Consider the following 12,138-nt stretch of genomic DNA (forward strand, 5'->3'; position numbering starts at 1 on the left):
TCTTTCCCAATTTTTCTTTAGTAATGTATTACTTCTGTAATTTTTTAATTCAGCAAAGATAGCTTAATGCTACCCTGGAATTCAATGATTATGATATACAGCTTGGCCTGGAGTCTGCAAAGCTTTTCTGTAAACCCCTAAACAGAAGCTGGAAGAGTTGAGCACTTCCCTTCCTCAAGAGCAATTCAGAATTATATAAAATCAAGGAAATGGGCAACTCTAGAGAGCATCAAAATTTTCACTGGATATTGTGTCCCACAATTTGGGGCCTTCTCATTCATCGGTAGTCCAACAAATATAGCTATTTCTCTCTATTCTCAACCCTCATAATCAACTGTGACAATTATTAAATGTTACTTGTCTGTTTCTGTGAGTTACATCAGACTTAAGGAAAAGAAAAAAACGGCATTTTAGAAACCATCATATTCCTAACTAGAGCAACTTCTACATAGTAAACTCCGCATCAACAGACATCTATTTTCTCTGGGAATATCTTAAGCCATTTGGAAAAAAGGTTCTCAAATCTAAAAGTATCAAATAATCATTAGGAATATGTAAAAGAATGCTTTTCACAGGAAACAAATTAAGATCAACATTTCAAAATGACTTCCATAAGGTCAATAAATCTTGACTGGGAACTATAAAACAATCAAGGGCACATGCAATACACCTAAATAATGAAAAAACAAAAATACAGGAAGGTCTTACTTCTAATACCATAAAACCCGTATGAACAATAACAATAAAATAGTATATAAACCCCTGGTCAGAAAAGACTCTGTACTTAAAGATTCATACTTAAGAATTTAGGGGTCTTTAGGCTAGCCCCAATGGCCTACTGGTTAAGTTCAGCAGCCCGGGTTTGGCTCCCAGATGCGGACCTACATCATTTGTCAGTGACCATCCTGTGGTGGTGACCCACAGACAAAATACAAGACGACTGACAACAGACATTAGCTCAGGGCTAATCTTCTTCTTCAAAGAAAAAAGGGCCGGCCCAGCCGTGCAGCAGTTAAGTGCGTACATTCCACTTAGGCAGCCTGGGGTTTGCCGGTTAGAATCCCAGGTGCAGACATGGCACCGCTTGGCAAGCCATGCTGTGGTAGGTGTCCCATATATAAAGTACAGGAAGATGGGCACAGATGTTAGCTCAGGGCTAGCCTTCCTCAGCAAAAAGAGGAGGATTAGCAGATGTTAGCTCAGGGCTAGTCTTCCTCAAAAAAAAAAAAAAAAAAAAAAAAAAGAAAGAAAGAAAATTGATTTAAAAAAAACCCCCAAACTTATCGCTAATTAACAGAACCTCTCAAATTCCAGAAAGGACTAAGCAAAAAACAATCATCCATGTTACTACTCCCATAGAAATATAACACAATTGGGGAATGCCTTACTCAGTCTCAGAGTAGTATTTTAGGGTCTTAAAATATATTTAATTTATTAAATGTCTTTCCTGTGATAATGACTGAGGTTAAGTCCTTATATTTTAAAAATACATAATGAATATCTACAGAGAAAATATATCAAGTATGTACTTCAAAATAACATGCTAGGGAAAGGGGGGTGGGGGGAGGGCACTCGGGGTGAAGTGGTGTAACTACAACATGACTAATAATGTACAACTGTAATTTCACAAGGATGTTAACTTTTATAACCTTAATAAAAAAAAAAATAACATGCTAGGGAGGGCGTGGATGCAGCTATCGATGAAACAAGATTACCAAGGATTCTTAAAGCTAGACAAGTTTGTGGAGATCGATCATACTATTTTTTCTCTTTTGTGTACGTTTGGAAATTTTTCACAATAAAATTAAGATAACACCAAATATATGCATACACATATCTGAGAATAAAAATTACATATGAATCTCCAACTAGACACAGAAATACAGTCAACATGGTGGCAATTCTTCACTCAGCAAATCTATACTCTATAAACATTCTTACTCTTCAATTTTATAGACTTATCACTATAGACACCGGATTTCAGGGTCAAATCCCGAAACATAAGCAAAAGATTCGAGTAATTCCCAAACCTGGAAATTATTAGTGGTCTCTTACAGACTACCAGTAAGCAGATAAACTGCCAGAACCTTTTCGGGGAGCAGCCTACATTAAAGTTTTTAAAACATGCAAGCTTTTGAATGATTATACTTCTGGAGCTTAATTCTAAGAAAATAATTAAGAATATAAAATTTTAGTTCTAAATTTCTTCAATTGTTTATAAAATTTGTTTCTAAGAGGGAAAAAATGGGGAGAAACTCTAAGGGCCCGACAATAGAGTACCGGTTAAGTAAAATATTGTACAAGTATGCAATGTAATACTATGAGCTATTAACACTTTTACCTCCGTGTCTACTAACACCTTATGTTAATGTTATGTTCATGGTAAGTTAAAAAAAAAAATTTCGGGGGGCCTGCCCCGTGGCAGAGTGGTTACGTTTGCACGCTCCACTTTGGCAACCCAAGGTTCCGGCAGTTGGGATCCTGAGCGCAGACAGAGCACCGCTCATCAGGCTGTGCTGGGGTGACATCCCACTTGGCACAACCAGAGGCACTCACAATTAGAATATACACTATGTACTGGGGGGCTTAGGGGAGAAGAATTAAAAAAAAAAAAAAGAAGATTAGCAACAGTTGTTAGCTCAGGGGCCAATCCTAAAAAAAAAAAAAATTACGACTTAAATGTATGTGCTCTATCTATGTCATGACTTTTTGAAAAGCCTATAGTATATGGGGAAAAAAGCCTGGAAGGACACACCACAACTTTATTTTTGAATGGTTTAAGTGTGTCTTTTTTGGGGGGTTGGTTTGCATTTTCTAAATGTTATATGAGCATGCACTGCTTACTTAATATGGATTAAATGTAAAATAAAGATGGGGTACCTTAACAATCCACATCAATCTTAAATCCTATGATCAGCCCTCCTTAATTTCACCAAAACTACATCTTAACACAAATAACTGCATAATTCCCACACAAGAAGCCAACAAACTTCAAGGAAAACAACAAAGGAAAAGTTTGCCTTGGAGAAAACACTTTCTTACCTCAATTTTAGCCATAAGGTTTTTAAAGTTAACACCAAAACCACTTAGGTGAAGATGACTATATGCAAAGGATTAATATAAAGAATGAGAGTGCACTATGAATAGTTACATCATTTTCAGAATACAGAATTTTAGTAAGAGGGCTAGGGGAAGATTTTCAATTAACATGTATTCTCTTAAACTATTGCTAAATGTTATTCTGGACTAGCCAGAAAAGCCTAAGGCTGGTTCGATGAATTCCCAAAGAGCTGGTCTGAAATCAACTGAAAAACCCAAAGTTAAACGAAACGGGAATGGGAACAGTATTTCAGACTGGTGAAATCAGAATCACATTGGGTAGGAAGAAAAAATTAGACGGCCTATAATCTTACAATTATCTCTTAAAAACAGCTATGCATTCTCACTGGAAAATAAATTTTTTAAAAAATGATAAAGTTCTTCCAAATTTTGATTATAGCCCCATCATAGACAACACAGCAGACTATGCCCTCAAACGCCAACTTGACTCACTTTGTCGCAACTAAATCTATTTTAATTAAGGCTGTTTTTTCAACTTAACTATCAAAACTCTTTATTGAACCCCTACTATACAGGCTGTAGTTATGCTATTTATAATTAGAAGCAAAATACTGTGTTGCTCATTATAATACCTAGTCTTTAACACATAAAGCAAAAGTTTTCTTCTAAACTTCCTAAATCCCTCTCCCTTCCCCAGAGCTAATCAATGTTATTTCACATGTATCTTTCCAGATATTTCTCTGTACCTTTACATATTAGAAAATCAAGTTCAATAATACATGATCTGGTGAAAAGTACTAAAGAGTATTTAGAGAGGGAGGGCTTGAAGGGCTAAGTGAGGAAAATACCACTGAGGTGCTGGTAGTTTCTGAACAAGAACCTAAATGAACTGCGGAACCTAAACCTTATGAAAGTCTAGGGGAAGAAAATCTGAAGGCAAGGTTTTGAGGTAGGAACATCTGGTGCGTTCAAGACACAGTAAGGCAGCCGTGTGTGGCTGGAGCAGAGTATACTTATTACTATAATAAGGGAGAAGGAGCACCACAGATCATGTAGGGTGTCTTGGAAGTCACAGTAAAATTCTGACTAACGCTGAAATAGGTGAGTTTCAAGCAGAAACTCTTTCAGGCAACACTTATCAAGCATTACATTTTAACAGGATCAATCCAGCTACCAAGCACTGGTGGGGAGGGGGAAAAGAAACATAAACCTATTGCAGCAATGGACAAGAGACAACGGTGCTTGAAAGTGGACTAAGAGATGGTAGTATGCTATATTTTAAAGAAAGAGGTGACAGGATTTTCTGCAAGGCCAAAGGCGAGGTATAGGGAAAGAAGTCAAGGATGGCTAACCAAAGTCTGACCTAAATGACATGAAAACTGGAGTTTCCATCACTGAAGTGGGCGACACTGCAGATGAAACTGGTTTGAGAAAAGAACAGCAGGAGCCCAGTCTTGGACTTTTAAGTGGATATACTAACATTCAAGGGAGTTGTCATGCAGCTAACTTGATATATGGGTATGTCATTCAAGAGAGAAGTCCAGGCTACTGATACAAGTGTGGGAATCAGCTTACAGATGGTATACAAAATCACGTGAATGAATGAAATGATCCAGGGAGTGTGAACAGAAAAAGGAAGTGGAAGGACGGAACACAGAGCACTCCAATGGAGTGGGCAAAGGAACAGTTAGAAACACAACAAAAACCTGGAAATGAAGTAAAAATTGCTTCAGGTGGAAAGTGGCTCGACTGGTTAAAACACACCAGTAGGTCATGTCATGTGTGACGAGGGTTGAAAAAGGACCGTTGCATTTAGCAACATATAATTCGGGGTGTGTGTTTTTTAAAACCATAAATACATTTGCTTTTTTTCTCAACTAAAATTCACTTTTAAAATGTGTTTACCTCCCTAAAAGAACGCTGTCACATCCAAAGATTCTATAAAATTATACTATGAAAGCTACATCTACCAAAATAATTTATTACCTTGGACACTTCTTTTTGCCATTTAAAGTGATGTGAATTAAACAATACAATATATAATGATGATATTTAGTTTAAAAGTCTTTAAAAATAGAAGTCCAAAGCAGTTTTTCCTTTTTCTGGGTACTTTAAAAAAATTAAAGATTTGGGTTTTTTTTTTAGAATACTTAACATGTCAAGTAAAGTATAGTCAGTCTAGTATGATTAAGAGTTGAAATCTGCAGGCTTAAGTGAATCCAGGCTTCACTGTTTATTAGGTATGTCTAACTTTGGGCAAATTATTTAAATTCTGTGCTTCAATATTCTCATCTCCAAAATATGAACGAGGAGGATTAAATAACTCAAGAAACTTAAAAGTGGTGGACACGTGGTAAAGTGCCCAATTACTTCCAAAAGAAGAAATTCAGGTTCTACTTCATTTTCCCTTTCAAATAGGAAAGCGATTATATCATGGTCAGCGCAACCGGGTGTTACAGAAATAACTAGTAACTTCCTAGAACCTGACCAATCTATCCTCTTCAAACTAATTTGTTCATTAATACAAAGAAAATTCATTTGAAAAACCAGGGCAAGTACCCTCAGGCCTAGGATTACTACTTTCTTCAACAGATAGTGGCCTACTCTTATAGGTCTTCTAACTTACTGTCCCACTTGCACTTAGTCCTCATTACTGACATTTCCCACTTAACAGCCAGAAGGAAATTCCAGAGAAAGAAATGCTATCTCTCCAAAGTCCTTCAACAGATTCCTATTGTGCCCAAGATAATCTAGATCTTAAACACGGCCCTACAAGGACCTGTATGTTATGCTTGGTACTTGCCTAACTTTCCATCTTTGTCTCATTCTATGCATTCTTGGTGACTATTTTCCAGGACTATTTCTTGCTCTGAAGCTAACTTTTTCCCATTACCTGTGCTTTCAGGTATTTTCAGTTGCTTTAAGATCTCTTCACTGGCAGCACCCTCCCACCTCCAGATTCTAAATTTGGTTCACTTACTATCATCTCACCTGTTCTTTTCCTTCATGCATGTAAATTCTGACAGTACTATTGTGTTTACTTTATTTGTCCCCTCATTGGTCTATAAAACCCAAGAGGGCAGGAGACAGTACGTTTTGCTCATCCCTATATGCCCAAGCCTAATGGTGGTTTCCAGAATAAGCACTCAAATGTTTAATGAACAAACATCTCTATTTGAGTGTTCTAAGAACATCTCAAACATCAGTGTTTAAATTGCTTTCTCTTACTCTCTACCCTAACCTGCCCCCTTTCTTTACCCGACATCTATCCCCATCCAAGAAGCTAGAAATCTGGGAGTCATGCTGAGCCCTCACTCTTCTAAGAGCCACCACCAAATCCTTCTAAATTTATCCCCTCTTCTCCAATCCCAATACCATTGCTTTTGACCAGCCAGGTCATTACTATTCCTCGTATTTTAGCATCTTCCTTATTTATCATCTGCTTCCAAACTCATTCTTCTCTAAGCCATTTCCACAATGCTAACAGAACGACATTTCTAAAAATGAAAATCTGTTGTCACTCCACAGTTTAGAATTTTCAATAGCTCACCATTGGTTTCTGGATAAAATGACTCCTTGGCATGGCATTAATTGTTTATAATCTGGCCTTAACTCTCTAAGATTCAGTTCAGCTCCCTTTCTCTTACAAGCCATTTCCTGACCTCTTAAAAGAATCAATTAGGTACCCATTTTTGCAGGGCTCTGTGCTTACCTCTAATCACACAGTGACGTTATCTCATTCATCTGTCTCCCTCATGAGACCGAATCCCTGAAGAACTACTATACCTTTCTGTAGCCCCAAAACTAGAAACATGACCCACAAAAAAATGGATTTGTAGAATTAACAAATAAGGAATAAATTAAACTCAACCTATAGCGAACAGCAGCCACACAATGACAGAGAGCAACAGAGAGGTAGAAATAACTTTCACACAAGAGAAGGCAACAATAAAACTTGGACCTATAAAAGAAAAATTCCCATTGCTCTACCAGATAACCTCAGGACATTTTACTTAACTTTCTCCCATTGTTTCCAGTTCACTTTAATTAAATTTAGTACTTTTTCAGTATGAGTAAGGGAAAGGGTCAAGTATGTAATTTACCCTAGTATCAAAGCACTGAATATGCCTTTAAAAATGATTCTACTTTATCTCCCAGCTCAAAATCTATAATAGCAAATCTAAACTGAGTAATCAAAGTATTCCACTCTTGTGGGTAAAATACTACAAGTTGCTAAAATTCTCAACTCTGGCTATCCATAACCTTACTAATTTTTGCATTATTCTTGTGAATAGACCAGATTCATTCCTTCCTATCACCCTTTGGAATACACTGGATTCCACACTATCTACCTGGGCCACAAGTCATCACTGAAAAACAGGTCACCCCTAGATCTTTCCTGATCTGGATCCAGAGACTGAATAGATTTCCCTTTCTGAAGTTAAAAAGCCTAACTATCCTTTTCTTTTTTAAAAACCTTCCAGTGAGATAGCATTTTAATATTACAGCATGTTTCCTGTGGTTTGAGTCACGTTAAATCTTAATGATAAAAACAGACTAAACAGAATACAATCCAAAATCATTGTCACAAACTCAAGGAAGATTACTCCAAATGACACAATTTTTACTAACTGGCAACCGTGTAAGAAAAAGGACTGCCCACTATGTCCTTGTGTTGTTGCTAATTATTAAAAAAAAAAAAGTCATTTTCATCCTAAAGTATATGTAAACTTCAGCTGCTCTTTTCAATTATCAAAAGCTCTCAATCAGCCCAAGTTAATTAGGGACTCATAATTCCATTACTTTACAAAAAAACTGAAGTGGCCTTCCTTGGGAAACATCTTTTGAGACACACACAAAAAGCCTTAACCCAAACATTTACAAAGCTATCACCTACACCACATCAACTAAACTTAAATGGGTGTATTTCCTAGTCTTTGCAATGAAACCAAGTGGACCTCACACCTCTTACCATCACCCAGGAAGGGTGTGCATCTGTTCCGAAGGCCCCCCTGGCTCCAGGTCATCCTGGCTGCTGCTGCTCCAGGCTGGGCATCCATGTTGCTGCAGCTTGTGGTTTGTGAGGGGTAGTGTACAGGAAAAGCAGGATGGGATTTCAAGGGAAACAGGAGGAAGATGGCTTTCTGGGAAAACGCCATCACTATCATAGGTGTTAAGTAGTACCACACACATTTTATTGCAGCACAGTTTAAAAATTTAACAAATGAAAGATTAAAAATAAAAAAAACAAAAATAAAAAAATTAAAAATACAGACGTCCAGAGATGCTCTAAAACAGTTAAGTTAAAGATCAGGAAAAATAAGGTCACAGACTTAACAGCCAGTAAAATTCTTTCGCATGGGGAAGGGGATGAGGGCAAGGGTGGGGTTGGGAGAGAAAAGGTTTACGTGATCAATCTACTTAAAAATGCTAACGCCTTCACTTTCTCTCCCAAGATGCAAAACTCCAAAGTCATTCAGGAGGCCGGAGAAATTCTTACAAACATTCAGAAAAACTCGATTTTAATCCGGTTAAAAATCATCAGTGTCATTATCATCATCATCATCACCATCATAAGTATAATAATAATAAGTAATAATAGTAACTAGTAACAACAATAAAAAGGAAATCAGCGGAAAGTCAGGAAAAATGTAAAAAAAAAATTGGAATAACTTACTGTAGCTGAAGATCAAAAAAATCTCACTGTAAAAAAACAAAAATAAAAATAGCCCAGATTAGAAAAACGGGAGGTGTAAAAATTCAAGTCAGTAAAGTTCATTTCTTTTCTCTTTCCAAAAGCAGTTTCCACAAAAACCGCAAGGGTAAAGTTCTCAGTAGCAGACAAGCAAAGCCCTTTCCACATCATCAATCAATCTTAAAAATACACGAGGAAGTAGAGAGGTCAGTTTATGAGAGGCTAAAAGGCTCCTCCTCCTCTAACCCAACTGCTGCAGAAAAAATAGAAATAGAAATTTTAAAAATTACATCTTAAATCCAAGTCCCGTGTTTGGAAACAATTAAAAAAAAAACACCTGTAAATTTGCCGTAGTGCACACCAAGTTGCGTCATTATGTTTAAAATGTCTTTATAAAATCAGTTTTGGAATGGGAATGTGTGTGTTCTGGAAGGGTGGGGAAGGAAGGTTAAAAATCAAAGCTGAGCTCCAGTGAGAAGGGATGGGGTTCGCCTTGCTGCCCTGTGAAAGGAGAAGGGACAGATTGAGTCAGAGTTCCTCAGAAATGTTGTGCCCTAAACCCCCAAGACAGAAACATCTGTCCATTGAGATCTAACACATTTTGGTAATGCATAACATTGCACTGGGATGCAGAGAGCCTCTACAGAATCATCACTTCTACCAGTGACGACTTCACAATTCTTCAACATCAGTAGGTGATTAAATTAACTAACTATGCCCCTGGATTTCCTTAGGGTCTCAAAAAAAGGTCTACATTCAAACATTCATCTTGATAATCAGCAGTTTGGGCAAAGAAAATATAGAAAAACCAGGCCAACAGAGATGAAGAAGTGAGCAAATGTCAAATATCAAGATTATGAAGGTAAGTAGATTCATGGGTTTTAAACTTTAAGTCCATGTAGTTTTTCCTATGATACAGATTGAAGGAGAACGGTCTACCATGAAGATACATACTAGAGATGACGTCTATTCTCAAAACTAATGAGTGATCAAACCACAAGACTTGATAGGTTCAACATTAAGGAGAAAGATGCTTTAAATAAGGAGCACATTATTCCACTCACTGACAGAATGGAAAACCACAGATGGAGGAAAAAAGATTATTATGGCTACTGAATATTTAATGTCATAAAACAGGTTAAAATAAAGTATGGTTCCTGAGGAATTTGTTTCATGGTCCCACTGTTGATAAACTAGTATAGGTAATTACAAGATATGAATTCTAAGAATCTGATACATAACACCACACTAAATAACAACACACATGACGGACTGATTATTTCATCACCAAAAACAAGATGTGCAATTAGATCATAGGTCTGAGCAAATAAGAATGAACTGGTTGCACTCACATTTGAATGTTCAGCCATGATGTTCTATTTTCCTTTACAAAAGTCAGTAAACTAAAAAATTTTAAGCTGACCTTTTAAAAAGCGTTCCTTGAGTCAATTATGTATGAATGACTACACTAGAACAGGTACCATAAAATTTTAACTTTAAATTTTTAAAAATTTAAATGCAAGGGCCAGCCCCACCACCTAGTGGTTAAGATGGGTGCACCCTGCTTTGGCAGCCCAGGTTCAGGGGTCTGGATCCCAGGAATGGACCTACACCACTTGTCAGCCATGGTACGGTGGCAAACCACATACCAAATAGAGGAAGACTGGCACAGAGTTTAGCTCAGGGCAAATCTTCCTCAAGCAAAAAGAAGATGATTGACAATGGATGTTAGAGTGAATCTTCCTCAGCAAAAAAATAAATAAATAAAAATTAAAAAATTAAAAAAAATTTTAAAAACATGCAGATAAGTTTAGGCATGACTTCTAAGTTACTTTTAGACTTGGATCGATGTGTTAAATTGTACAAATGTACAAACTATAGAAAAAGTCACAGAAAATGTACATTTATTTGAATGTTACCTTCTTTGAGTCAGTGTTTGGGGATGTAGTTATGGTGAAATACTCAATTTTCTTATTTGGAGTCACAGCCTGAACCTAGTACTCAAAATTTTCAGGGTATGTTAAGTAACTTTGTGGCTCATCTACAAACAAAATCTCTGCACTTGTCACAAGATGTAAGCTTAAAAAGCAGCAGTTACTATGAAAAAAAAGTATTTACATCTTTCAAAGTTAAGATGTCTCCCAAGATATTAAGTTAAATTGATGAACTATCACTCATAAAAAAAGACCAAACAACTTTAGCACTTTTAAGCGTAATGCTTTGCAATTAACAGTACACTTGGATTAAAGTTTGTCAAACCTCTGGGAGATTTAGATCCCTTCTTCTAAAGGGGTGTTCTCAAAGGTCTGCCAACCAGCATCACGTGGCACTTACTAAAAACGCACATTCTCGGGGCACACCTTAGACTTAATCAGAAACTCGGGTGAAGAGCCCAGCAATCTGTTTTACTTAGGCCCCTTGCTGATTCTGATGTCAGCTCATGTTCAGAACCACAGTCAAGAGTTTAAGATCGATAAAAAATAAATCCAAGAACATTATAACTTATCATAGTAAATGCACCAAGAGATTTAAAAAAATCCTATAGCAATCCTTCCCTTTATAAATCCCAAATTTCTAATAACTAAGAAAACACATGCAATTACATTACATCTAACAGTTCTGGTTCTCACCATGGTCAGTTCTCTAGCAAATCTAATACAGACAAAACCATAATCTTCCCTGATCCCAATGAGAATAAGTATATATATTAAGTACAAGCAACTAATATTCCCCAAAAACAACTACTAATAAAATTACTTGAAGACTAAAATAATGATATTAAGGCAGTTAATGATAACTAATATACAAAAACTGCTTTTAATAATATAACTATTTTTGTACATTTTCAACCCCCTGGCAACACATGATTTGAGTTACAGAAACTAGAAATTAAAAGAAGTTAAGACTTGTCTAAGCCCCCTTATAAGTATAAACTGAAACCCAGGAAGATTAACTTAATTGTCTGACACTGCTAATAATCAGCAGAGGCTAAAATCCAGTTCTCTTAACTCCTAGGCCAAGATTCTTTCAACTGTCACACTACCCAGTTAACATTCACACATTCACTAGCTAATACAACTAATCTTTAAGATTAGAACAACTAGCTGTTTTGGAGTTTATTCCTTGTTCGTTTCTAACAACAATTCCATCCAAGACAAGGTCACATGCTATGTGAAACCCCCTAGAGACCTAATCACAAATATAAGGTATGTTTAATTCTCTGCAGAAGGAATAGCAAACACCACACCAAGCATTCCCCTGGCACGAGCACGGAAACACAAAAAGGTCAGAAGACCTGCAACTTAGTCATCCTACTTAAACCCTTCCTCTCTAGCCAACATGAAAATGTTACTAGTGTCTACCTATTTGGAAGCACATCTAGA

General features: G+C 36.7%; 1 protein-coding gene across 40 annotated transcripts in view; it reads right to left on the reverse strand.

Annotated features, from left to right (window-relative positions):
• HNRNPC (heterogeneous nuclear ribonucleoprotein C) overlaps positions 1-12,138 on the reverse strand; it is a 50,533-nt gene that overhangs the window by 36,300 nt on the left and 2,095 nt on the right. For 8 of the 40 annotated variants that reach the window (XM_070240252.1, XM_070240200.1, XM_070240169.1 and 5 more), the window contains 2 exons: positions 9,093-9,256; positions 8,738-8,763 (listed from right to left, as the gene is read on the reverse strand). The exons of 8 other annotated variants lie outside the window; for them this stretch is intronic. The gene's annotated coding sequence lies outside the window, so the exon portion shown is untranslated. Of the gene's footprint in view, positions 1-8,025; positions 8,764-9,092; positions 9,257-12,138 lie in introns of those variants that run through there. 24 more of the 40 variants (XM_005603204.4, XM_014733781.3, XM_014733786.3 and 21 more) reach the window with 5 other exon arrangements.

The sequence above is a fragment of the Equus caballus genome, chromosome 1, assembly GCF_041296265.1.
Source record: "Equus caballus isolate H_3958 breed thoroughbred chromosome 1, TB-T2T, whole genome shotgun sequence".
Classification (NCBI taxonomy): domain Eukaryota; kingdom Metazoa; phylum Chordata; class Mammalia; order Perissodactyla; family Equidae; genus Equus; species Equus caballus.